The sequence below is a fragment of the Diuraphis noxia genome, unplaced genomic scaffold, assembly GCF_037042655.1.
Source record: "Diuraphis noxia isolate RWA-SAM2 unplaced genomic scaffold, SU_Dnox_SAM2 contig0001, whole genome shotgun sequence".
In the NCBI taxonomy this organism is placed as follows: domain Eukaryota; kingdom Metazoa; phylum Arthropoda; class Insecta; order Hemiptera; family Aphididae; genus Diuraphis; species Diuraphis noxia.
Genome location: NW_028301711.1, coordinates 107,038,164 through 107,052,233, shown reverse-complemented (window position 1 = coordinate 107,052,233; position 14,070 = coordinate 107,038,164).

The window sequence follows — 14,070 nt, the reverse complement described above, 5'->3', positions numbered from 1 at the left end:
ATAATTTCAAAATATAAAAACCAAAGTCATTTTTCAAAAGACTACTTAACTCCTTTCCATCTACCTAACTTTACCAAAAACTTAAATAAGATAATCATGAAACAAAATGTACCATACGATAACGTAGATACGATTGAAATACCCAGAAAATTCAATGACTTAAAACTTCATGCTAAATCACTTTCAGTTTTAAATAGAGAAATAGAAAATCTTTTAAGAGATAATGCTAAAGAAAAAACAACAAATATTCACTCTACCGGAATTACAGCATTAATAATAATAACAATAGTGGTAATAACATATAAAATAATTAGATACGTAAAAAATAAGGGTAAAAAAAACTAATAGCAAAACCAAGGATAAAGTCAATGTATTATATCACGTGGATAAGCATAAAATACAAAAAGATAACAATATAACAGTTGAAGAAATTGTCGAAACTTAAATATATTACGTGATAATTGATAGACGATAAATTATAGTAAAAATCAGTGCAACTTGGTACCGGTTTATAATTAACTAAATTATGTAATACTTATACATTTATATATGTATATATATATATTAATTTTTTTTTCTCTTAATAATGTTAACATAAAAGTCGAGTTTCAGATATAGCAGATGTCAAACACCAATTTAGCTGGGTTAATCAACCTAAAAGAACCAACAATATTCAAATTATTTATAGATTAAGGTTATTGTATTAAATTATAATTTTTTTTTTTTTTTTTTTAATGTGCATTTTTGAGTACTATATTTTTATATCATCAGAAATACTTATATTGTCGATTATTGCTATTAAATAGGAATATTATTAAATTATAAAAAAATAATAACAATAAAACATAATCATATTTATAATACGTAAAACCAACACTATTTGTATAAATAAAAAGTATAATTTGCCTCTGGCGGGGTAGAAATACTCACAAGCAATTACTTATAATACACAAATAGTCTACACATGGTTAAAAAGAAATATGGTTCTAGAAAGTTTTGAAAAGCATCCAATTAAAATAAATTGTTAACGGTCATAATTGACAATATAAGAAAGTTAATTAAAGTTATAGAGATTAGAAATTACAAAACCAATTAAATTTGATAATGTATACATATGTAGATTAGGTTTATATGTATAAAAATGTAAAAAAAAAAAAACATGGAAAATCACGAAAAACTTCACCATGTTCAGTCATTTTTTTTTAAATTTTTTTTAAGGGAGGGAGTAATGTAACAATTATAATATGTTACATGATACCTAAATATATATATATGTACTACACGTCTACACACTTAACATTATGTACGATGAACTGCTGACCAATACAATAATATTAACACACACTCATAACTGTAAGACCTATGGTCAATACACACCATGTATGAAGTAAGTTAGTTCACGGTGTACCTTAGACCTCAACACTCAACAAACATCGAACTCCGTATAACTACGATACAGTCAGATAGTTGGATAGAATATAATTTATATAATTTATATAGCTTGTGAGTATTATTATTTGTAAGTGTTTAATCTATAATAAAACTTAATGATAACTGAAACGGAATCCTAGTTATTTAAATATATTTAAGATCCTGTTATATATATATATATATCTACCCCTGGCTACGGTAATTATATCTATAGAGTCCTACGACTCTCACTGGATATCTTATATTTAACTGGTCGTTCCCCCGACCACGTTACAATACGATTTAACATTAATAAGAAAAAATATTCACCATGATCGATCATCTATTACGCCAAAGTTACCTGTAGATTTGAATGAATTACATATCTCTCTAGATAATATGAGTCATTTATTAATTACAAATCGTAACGAACATTTTTTACTTGTAAATGACAACACATCAAACATTTTATTATTTGCTACTGAAACTAATTTGAAATTTTTGAGTAAAGTTGATACAATGTTTGTAGATGGGACCTTTAAAAGTTGTCCGAAATTATTCACACAAATGTTTACAGTTCATGGTTTACAAAATGGTAATTATTTACCACTCTTATTTTTTATAATTCCCAATAAAGAAACTAAAACATATGAAAAGGCGTTTATGCACATCATATCTGAATGTAGCAAACTTAACATAACATTTTCACCAAAAACAGTTTTTGCTGATTTTGAAAAGGCGATTCATTTAGCTCTATTAAAAGTTTGGCCTTCTATTAGTTTAAAAGGATGTCGATTTCACTTAGCCCAAAGTTGGTGGCGAAAAATACAGACAGTTGGGTTAAGTAGTGAGTACAAAAAAGATACCGAAATCGGTAAATATTTAAAATATTTTTTTGGCTTACCATTTTTGAATTCAAACGACGTGAGTGACTGTTTTACAGATTACTTAATGGCTATTCAACCAAGAAATGAAAAAGTAGAAATATTTGTTGATTATATATTAGAAACATACATTTCAAACGAGTCTAATTTCCCTCATTTTTTATGGGCGGAATACTCAGCATCTACTATGCGCACTACTAATAGTTGTGAAGCATTTCATTCGAAATTCAAAGCTTTGTTCTACAGTGCTCATCCTAATATTTTTGTATTCATCGATGTTCTGAAAAATATACAAAAGGATACCTATATAAAATTACGAAGCACTTAAATACTTGCAGAACAAATATCATTGAAAAAGAAACATTTATTAGAAATGCTATGAAACGGTTAGAAGAAAACAAAATTGACAAACTTGAATTTATACAAATACTTTCATACAAGTTTTTACCAGTGCCATAATATCTACGAGTTTTACTAAATTATACTAATTTTTTTTTTAATAATAACAAAACATTAATATCAGATTTTAATGTCAAAAAACATTTTTAACCTTAAAAAATTATATAATATACGTTTTTACCATGTGCTATCATTTTTAAATAAAAACAAAACATCATTTTTAACCTACCTGCAGTATCTACTGATGCTAAAGACAGTCCTAAGTCTGTATAAAAACGTGAAGGAAAATGATTAAATTAATTTTAAATTTCGGGTCGCAATTCGTATACACTCCAAAAAAACTCGGGCCGAAATTCGGAAGAAATTTTTACCGCGGGACGCAACTAGTAGCCACCCGGCTCCAGACCATCATCTTTTAATATCCATCCCCAGTCTTCAGGGTTAAGTTCATTACCTAGCCATACTTGGACTTGATAGTAGACACGGTATAAATGTTGACAAGCAGCGGCAGTTGTTGGAGGAAGACACGATAAATTTACTCTTCTATTACTCCGTGTATTTTTTACAAAACTCAAATATCTTAACCTGTCTATAGAGTCAATTTTTTTTAGAGCTCCATATATAGCAAGAATAAAACGAATTCCATTAATAAGAATTATGTCTGAAGAAAAGCCGGTGTTTTTAAATACTTTTGCGAAATCAATTAGATCATGACTTTTTTCAAATAATTTTAACACTTTTTTTTACTTCTTTGGTAAAATGCTGACGTAGTATCACAGCCAGTTATTGCGTGTAATTATAAGATGTGATCTTTACATTTTGGATATGAATTAAACTTTGTGATGAATACATTTTTGTTGGTGTCTGGGCTTTTTCTGGTTTTAAAAAGTAAATAGTCTTATTCGTTGGAGTTCGTGCAGTTAGTATTATAAGCAAATCGATATCTTCACCTACAAAAATAGTTGTATTTGTGTTGAACTGTTCTAAAGCAGCTTCTATTATTAGAACATCGGCGTCATTATTAGTTTGCTTCATAAAAATATTAGCAGTTGTTAATTTTTCAGACAGCATTGCAATGAAGCGAGACTTGTTATGGGTAATAGCAAGGAATTGCTGTTATTTTGTAGGAACAGTCATAAATTGATCAAAAAGGTCATCAGAACATGAATTTATTTTAGTATGGCGATTTTGCTCTACAGCTTTGATGTTATTTTTATAATCAGTATAGCCATCAAATATTATAATTATGTTATAACCAAAATGTCTATGTAAGTAATGTATGTATTTCTGGAAGTTGGCATCGAATGTTTCTTCTCGATCCCATACGACACGATGTAAAATATATCCTCCATCAATGATATAGGTAGTATTTGTGTTATCTATTTCAATATTAACACCTTTAAAACAATCATAAATGGATGATTTTTGTGTTTTATGCATAACAATTGCATCGAAGAGTGATAATGGATAAGGTGCTAATTCATATTCAAAAAATTTTTCAAGTTCATCCACAAATGTCTTAGTAATACTCATGCGTTGAAAAAGTAAAATGGGACCTATTGGTACTTTCTCATTATGAACTTTAACAGTGCTGCTGATTGTTAAAATAGGGAGTACTTTATCAGCACGTTTCAATTTTATATTATTAAACGTCTGACCAATCATTTTATTCATAGATGCAATTCCAACATCACGAGCATTATGACAATTAATTGTAGTTTCACCGATAACTCCATTTGCAATAGACATAATTTTTTTAAAGTCAGGAAAAGGATCGTGTATTAAAAACCATTCAAATAGTTTTTTTTGGGTCATTTATATCTCTTTTTATACGTGAGTCGCTTGCATCTACGTGCTGATCTGTTGTATCCATTTTAACATTTGCAAGTTCTTCCAATCCGTTACATACAGTATTCATTGAATGCATCCCATAAACCCATCTACTTAATACACTTTCTTGCGTACTTCTTCCTCGGGTGACAACTCCATCTGTTTTCATTGATTTCATCATTGTTTGTTCAATAACCATGTCTGTAGAAGTTCCACAACTTAATTTATCAAAACGCCTTACAGTGAAAAATCCTTGTACAAACCTTCTAAAAACACCAGGATCATTTAAATTTTTGAGTTCCAGCATGTCTTGGAGATACAAGTGGGCAGATTTAGCATACGGAAAAGCGTGGAAATATGGTAGCATTTCTTTAACACAATTCAAATGAGATTGACTATCTCCCATGCGTTCAGCTCTTATAAACTCCTTTGCCATCGAAACCATGTGAAAATTCTGTATCCGTAGTCTTGCAGTCGGGCCTCGTTCCTCACATTCCTTCAATTTCTTGTTAAACTGATATAATAGCGCCTCGGCTTTTTCGTCACAATTTTTAATATCATTGTATGATATGGTATTATTTATTACGTCGTCTACAGTTTTTTTAAGACTTGTATCCATATCATCATCAATAACTAGGTTTTTTAAAATAACTGTTGACAAAGTGAGATGATACAACGTATGAGCTCTGACAGCTCTAGCGTAAGCATGACCACCGAGCACTTTATTTAATGAATTAGGTACATAAATTAAAGAAAGCACTTCTTTGATACCACTTCCTTGCAAAATATTACCAATTGATCCGAAAAACGACATTAGCAAATGAAAACCTCCAAGTCGAATCACAATCTTTGATAAATCGGATAAATATTTTGAACAGTTATAAAATTAATAATAAATAGTGATAGAATAGTTGGCGAAATTAAAATACAATTTAGGTATTTAAATTTTAGGCACATAAAATAAATAAATAATTTTATTTAAATAATTTTACTAAATAAATAAAATATACATTGAGGAATAAAAATTAGGGATATACGTCAGAAAATCCGACAGGGAATTTAACGGAAATAAATAACGATAGTACTGCGGACATAGGCGTACAGGTAGGAGAGGCAAGCGGTGCTAGCGTAGTAGCTGCCGAAACAAATATAGTAAAAATCGAGGAGTTAATAATAGTTAAAGTAAATAGATAGGTGTCTATTAAAAAGTTATTAAAAAAAAAAATTAAAAAATTTGTTTGCTATTTTTTCACAGGTTTAGGTATCCCAATACAACCGTTCATTGTTGTTATTGGTCAATTACTAGAACCAAAAGACATTATTGTATATTTCGATGATATAAAATGCAAAGTTTTAACTGTCCAGAGAGCAGTGGATGTAGTTTTTAAATTGTTCCATACATTTAATTTGTTATACCCTGATGAATCTTATATTTTATGGTTGTTTATACAAAATTTTTTTTATAATATTCATATTAAGTCAGATCAATCTCATCCAATTATAAGTCTTATTATTTCAGAACTAAATAAATAAAATATATTTCAAGTTCTGTTTTTACATATTTCTATATCTTTTTTAATCGTTATTATTTTATTCTTGTTTAAAATATGCTCTCATTACTCGTATATATTTTGTATTAATTATTATTTATTACTTATAATACTTAATGCAATATTTTTTTAAACTATTGTGGTAGAAGGCTCCTACATATAATACATATATTTTAATATTTATGTTCCTTATATTAAATATTATTTTGTTAATAGTTAATGATTTTGTATACTTAAGCAACATGATTTGAATCAATTTAAAACTATTATTATTATATTCTTGTTTTAATTAATATTCTCTTATTGCTTGTATATATTTCGTATTAATTATTATTTATTACGTATAGTACTTAATGCAATATTTTTTTAAACTATTGTGGTAGAAGGCTCCTACATATAATACATATATTTTAATATTTATGTTCCTTATATTAAATATTATTTTGTTAATAGTTAATGATTTTGTATACTTAAGCAACATGATTTGAATCAATTTAAAAACTATTATTATTATATTCTTGTTTTAATTAATATTCTCTTATTGCTTGTATATATTTTGTATTAATTATTATTTATTATGTATAATACTTAATGTAATATTTTTTTAAACTATTGTGGTAAAAGGCTCCTACATATAATACATATGTTTTAATATTTATGTTCCTTATATTAAATATTATTTTGTTAAAATAGTTTATAATAATATATTTTATCAATATTATTTGAATAAATTTAAAAGATAATATTTAACTTGTTGATTTTTATTTTGTTAGAACATTTTAATTTTTAATTTGTTTATACAAGTAATAAATGTATTGCTATAAAAAAAATAAAGAAAAGAAAAGAAATATATCGGTTAATCTATTTTTACCAAGTGTATAGGTGATATTAATAACAACAAAAAACTTAGTAGAACATACAAATCAAATTATAATATTAACAGACGATTTAATTTAATTTAATAAATGTCTATGGTTTATTTAACATTATTAATGTTGGTATCAACAAATTTTATTGTTGAATTAATTTTATCAATACATATTATTAACAACATGGTTAATGTAGATTTAACAAAGTATTTGTTATATGAATCAGGAGAATTGTAGTTTTATTCTTATTGTTAATTTAACAATGTTTATGATGTAGGAATGACAATTTCTTTGTCAGCTCAGGAGTAACAAAGATATTGTTAAATTGACCCAAGTTTTCTTTATTTTTACCTACTTATTTTTTTCAGTGTAAGTCGTGTGATATATTAAAACGGTTCAATGAAATCACCTTCGAGATGAGTAGTGAAAAAAGTGTAACCATATCCAAAACAGTTCTATTTAGCCAGGCATTGTGTAATTATTGTAACAAACTAAAATCACAACATCAAACACTCCCTGATATTAAAAATTTTATTGATAAATTATCTGAACAAGTTAACAATAGATTTATTCAAGTAGAAAAACAGATTTTGTTAGCAGAGGCGACCTTTTTGGATCCTCGATTTAAAAAATATAGCTTTCAAAACAACTTTGCTTTCCAAAAAGTAAAAAGGTCAATTTTGAACAAAGGAAAATTAATTTTAAGACAACAACTTATAAAACAAAATAATACATTACATGTACCAGCTTTGTCAGAACCGATTAGTGTTGAAATTAACAATTAAGATTCTATTTGGAATAAATTTGACTCGGAAGTAAGTGAAATAATTCAGTCTCGAGACCCTACAGCTTTAATCATAACTGAAGTTGACAAATACCTCCAGGAGCCATTGATTTCAAGAACTCAAGATTCGCTTAAGTGGTGGAACAAAAATAAAAACATTTATTCGACATTATTTGAAATAATGATACGACGATTATGTTTTCAAACTTCATCAGTCCCAAGTGAGCGTGTATTTTCAAAGAGTGGGCAAATTGTAACAGAAAAACGTAGTAGACTGACTACCTAGCAAAAAAGTAGAACAAATAATTTTTTTAAATTGTAATTTAAAATAAATTTTTTTTTTAATTTACTTATTACCTTATGCAATAGTACATCTTTTTTTTTTTTTGATAGGCTTTTGTAACAGTATACCTACATTTTGTTTTTTTTAAAGGTTTCTATATGTAATAGGTACACATTTTATTTTTTTTTTAAAGGTTTTTTATAGAAGCACAAATCATTTATTTAATTTTGATTTAAAATAAAATTATAGGTACTTATTGCCTCATATACACATCTAGTTTTTTTTAAGTTTAATAAGGGTATACTATGTAGTATTTGCTTGTCAAAATAATTATATATGAATCATAACATTCATAATATTCATTTCACAAAAATTTATTGCACAATAATTTGGTTTATAATTAAGAAAGTATATTATATTATTATTATAAGCTTTATGGCTTTATTTAATATTTACTTTTTACTTATAATTCTAAATCTAAAGACCATGCTTATTATTTATTACTGTTGTTAAATTATATTGAAATTCAGATAATTTTTTTTTTTTATAACAACAAAATGATAACATCGATTCGGAGGTCTAATTTCATATGTCTAATCTACTATCTAGTATCATGATTTTAATCACAGTTTAACCACGGCTGGCGAAATATTGAAACGTGTCACGGCGCATTTAACCACCCACCTTCACTTCACCTATCATCGCCTATAATATAATACCTACATAATAACAACTGATATCAACAATGACAGTTGCTGCTGGACGCTAGTGTTTAATCACTGATAACGGATGATATTAAAACATTATAATATTATGTACCTATTGTATAAAAAAGCCAACAAAAAAAATCCACGGAAAAAAAAGTCAAATTACAATAATTAAACATATAACAATTAAAATTAAAGTATTAAATTAGGTATTATTTAAAAATTGTTTACACATTATTGGTCAAATATATAAAAAATAATTATATTTAAATATATAAAAAAATAAAATCTAAAGTATTATTCAAAATTTTTAAACATTGGTCATATTGTATACTGTATACATACATATATATATATATATATATATATATATATGTATATAAAATGATTAATACACTGGTTATATTAAATTAGGTATTATTACCAAACGCTAAGATCGCCGACAAATCTCACTTGGGGCGCTGCCTGTACTTCGCGTTTCTTCCATGACGACCAATCACAACGCTTCCCGTTCTTTTCCGTTGCCGCCGTTCGCTCTCTCGCGCATCTATTCTCTCATTCTCTCTTTTCGTACTTCGTTGTCGACGGTCGTCGACGACGGTTAAAGTGAATATTTTTTTAAATAATTTGTTCCGTATTATTATTATTATTATTATTATTATTATTACATATATATATATCTAGCGTATGCCATTTATATTAAGATTATTATATTATTATTATTATATCGTTACCCTAACAGTAACATCACGTATCTGCAAATTTTCGATTTTAGTATTTTAAAACGAACCAGAAAAGTTAGTAACGCTACACTAGAAATGGAATTCGATAAAGCTACGTCCCTTATACCAATATGTACGGGTGCTAATAATGTCGCGGAATTTATTAATATGTGTGATATTGTTGTAAAAGCAGTAGATAAGGATAAATTAGACTTGTTAGTTAAAGTAATAAATTCGAAGTTAACCGGAAATGCTTAAGAAGCATGTAAATACCACGAGACTAGTACATGGAATAGTATAAAGTCAATTTTAAAGGGAGCTTTTGAACATAAGTCATCTGAGAGGACACTGACTTTAGGGTTACACTTTGCGCGTATGAAAGAAAACGGGTGCGTCGCGGAGTACGCGAGTCGAATCGAGGAAATTTATTATAAATTATGTGCAATTGCAACATAGAAATTAAATGAAGCCGAAGCCAAAATCTATAAAAGCCAACTTAAAAATCAGGCATTAATAATTTTTGTTAATGGGTTACCGAAACATTTAAATCTTGCACTAAAAGCTAGGGATCCAAAAACTTTAGAGGATGCTATGCAGGTAGCGAAAGACGAAGAAACCGAATATAACGCTAATTTAGATGTAGAAAAATTACGGAAAAACTTGGAACGACAAGATTTAAACGGGGGAAATGTACTTGAAAATAAGTTTAGGAAACAAGGAAATGATAATAATAGTAACAAACAAAATTTTAATCGCGGAAATAATAGATACAATAATTATCACAACGGGTTTAACAATTCTAATAGGCGAACTAATAATAACGTATATAATAATGCATTTGATAAAAATTTATACGGAACGGATATAATAACGGAAGACAAAACCAGAGCAATTTTAATCAGCGTAATAATAATCAAAACAGGATATCGCCAAATAACGCAGGATGTTATATCTGTGGCGGCACAAATCATTTCGCACGAGACTGTAGGCAGGTAGGTCAAAATCTGAGACCAAACATTAATATGAACAGACAACAAATTCCAAATTTCAATCCGCGTAGAAACAACAATAGTAATAATAACGTGGAAACACTGAGTTGCACATATTGCAATAAAAGAGGACACGAAATTTCGAGTTGTTACACAAAACAGCGAAACGATAGGAATAACGCAAATTCGTCGGGAAACGCTCTGATGCCAACCTCGAGTGGGGTGAGATTGGTACATCAAATAATCGATTCAGAACCCTCACAGAGCGATGCTTACGCATTTCAACAGCTATAATTCAAAATAATATAATGTTACAATCACCTAGTTTTAATACAGAAAATGTTCAATTACTATTAGACACGGGTAGCGATTTAAATTTAATAAAAATAAATAAATTAGCTGGTAACACGATAATAAATGAAAATGAAAAGATTTATCTAAAAGGCATAAACGAAAAAATAGTTCCTACAATTGGACGTACAATAATTAAATTAATAATAGATAAAAACGAATTTAAAACTGACTTTTTTGTAGTAGATAAACAGTTTCCGGTCGATAAAGACGGAATACTGGGACAGAAATTTCTGATAGAAAATAACGCTATGATCGATATCGCAAATAGTATATTAACAATAAAAGATAAAAATTACTTTAACGAAAATAAAATATGTTTCAGAATAAAACCGCGAACGGAAATGGTGGTTTGCATACCGATTGCAGATCCCGATATGGAAAATAAAAATATTTTATTAAATAAACAACAATTATCAGAGGATGTGTATTGCGCAAATATATATAATACGGTTAAAAATGGCAAGATTACAGTTAGTGTATTAAACATATCAGAAGTAACACAGGAAGTGAAAGTAGCTCAGATTAATAAAATATCATATAATGAATACGACGTGGATACAGATAATCACGAAATAAAAAATATAGTTCATGATAATGCACGTGTAGATAAAATAAAAAGTCTTATTAGGAGCGACCATTTAAATACAGAAGAACGCGAAACGATAATAAAAATTTGTGAGCAATATGCCGACATATTTTATTTAGAGAACGATTATTTAACTATGAGAACGGCGGCGGAACACGTAATCAAATTACCTGTTGACCAAGCCCCAGTTCATCGGAAACCATATAGGCTACCGCATGCGCAGTTACCTATAATTGAGGCAGAACTATCGAAAATGGAAGAAAACGATATCATAGAACGGAGTATGAGTCCGTTTAACGCACCACTCTTATTAGTGAAAAAGAAGGCAGACGCGTCAGGGAAGGAAAAGTTTCGAGTAGTTATAGATTTCAGGGCATTAAATAATGTTACCTTAAACGAATTCCACCCTTTACCGAATATCACAGAGATTCTAGACCAACTAGGTCAATGTCAGCTTTTCACTCTACTCGACCTTCGAGCGGGATACCATCAGGTACCTTTAGCAAAAGATTCTAGAGAGCTTACGGCCTTTTCAACAGGTCAAGGTCATTACCATTTTAAGCGATTAGTGATGGGATTGGCGTCAGCACCCAGTACGTTCGCACGTATGATGGCAAACGTTTTATCGGGACTAATTGGAGTAAAGTGTTTAGTTTATTTAGATGACATAATAATATACGCGAAAAACTTAAGTGACCATAACAATAAATTAATTAGCGTATTCGAAAGATTACGTATACATAATCTAAAAATAGAACCAGACAAATGTGAATTTCTAAAACGAGAATGCCTGTTCCTAGGACATATAATTTCGGAACATGGAATTAAACCAGACCCAAAGAAAGTTACTGCAGTTCTAGATTTTCCAATACCAAAGAATGTAAAACAAATAAAAAGTTTTCTAGGACTTAGTGGATATTACCGGAAGTTTATAGAAAATTATAGTTCGATAGCTAGACCGATGACTAGGTTATTAAAGAAAGATGTAAAGTTCGATTGGGACGATGATTGTCAACAAGCGTTTGATAAATTAAAGACATTACTTTGTTCAGAACCAATTTTGCAGTACCCAGATTTTACGAAAGAATTTATACTTACGACCGACGCGAGTGGGAAAGCGCTAGGAGCAATATTATTACAAGGAAAGATAGGGAGCGATCTACCTATATCATACGCATCTAGTACGTTGAGTCAGTCGGAAGCGAATTATTCAACAACGGAATTAGAATGTTTAGCAATTATATTTGGGGTTAAACATTTCAGACCATATCTCTACGGTAGAAAGTTCACGATTCTTACAGATCATCGACCATTATCTTGGTTGTTTAACTTAAAAGATCCTTTATCTAAATTAGCAAGGTGGAGAATCGAATTGGAACAATATACATATGAAATTAGGTATAAACCAGGTGTACAAAACGCGAATTTAGACGCGTTAAGTCGGATGTATAATATTAAAGAAATAAAAGATGAAAGTTACGCAAACTTTCTTGAAAAATCGGGAACTATGATAATAACCAATAGAAACGTGAAAGAGGTACACGGTGAACTAATAGAGTCACCAAATGAATACAATATAGTGTCAGAAATAGAAAAGTATTATAATTTTAGGTCAGGAATAAATTACGAACTAAAACAAAGATTCGGAAAGGATAAAACGCTAAAATCGAATAAGGATATTGGGGGCGTTGTAAAATTTAAAACGGACGATAGATATATAATATTTTTGATAACTGTTACGGACGATCCTGAGATGTCCGCACACAATTAAAGAACAAACACTTCCGAACTAATTATTACTTTCTATATTTTAATTTGAAAATAAAACTTACAATAAATTTATGGAATTAATATAATGAGTTAGAAAATGGTCTGACAATAAAATGTTCTGAAGAGAATAACAATGTTCTGTCTTACTATTCTAAAATCCAACTGCCACGGCTTGCTATACGAGCCGTGCCTATAGCCAGCGCTTGCCTGGAATTGCTGTCACAGCAATCCTTCCAGACAGTCGCCGCTGTACAATATTATTATACGCTAGCTATATTATATACTAACTAATATGACCAGGGGTTCTTAACACCCCCCAACTTAAAAGGAACTTAGGGACCTAATGGTTCCAAATGTTCCGTACAATATGTGTTAACAACTAAATTTTATGCTTATAATATCTACTTATTGATTATTCAATGTTAAAATATTCGGTATATCCGGAGAATACATTCTAATTATTCTATTTCTAAACTTAATAGCTAATCCACTAGCTACAGATATTACAGTTATTATTAAAATATACACAAGTACCATATGAAATTCCATTTGAAATATTATTAAATGGTCTGTTGTCACCTTTTGTAATTTACTTATTTCTACTAACCTTTTGGCAATAGAATTGAAATCGTGTATGATACTTGTGTCTTTTAGGTTCTGAGGAATTATATTTTTAAGACTTTCTGATAATAATACTTCATGTTTTTTATTCTCCGGGATTAAATCTGTATAGATACTTCTATTAGATCTACTTGTCGGAAATATAATGGAATAATCTGTATGGATTTCACAATCCTGGGAGGTAGTCAACCTTCCTACGCCTGAGATCTCTAACGTTACTATTTGTGGGGGTTCCACACACTTGATAGTTACTAAAGTTGGTTGTGTATAAAATAACCATGCATTGGAATCTATTAACTTATCCCAAATGGG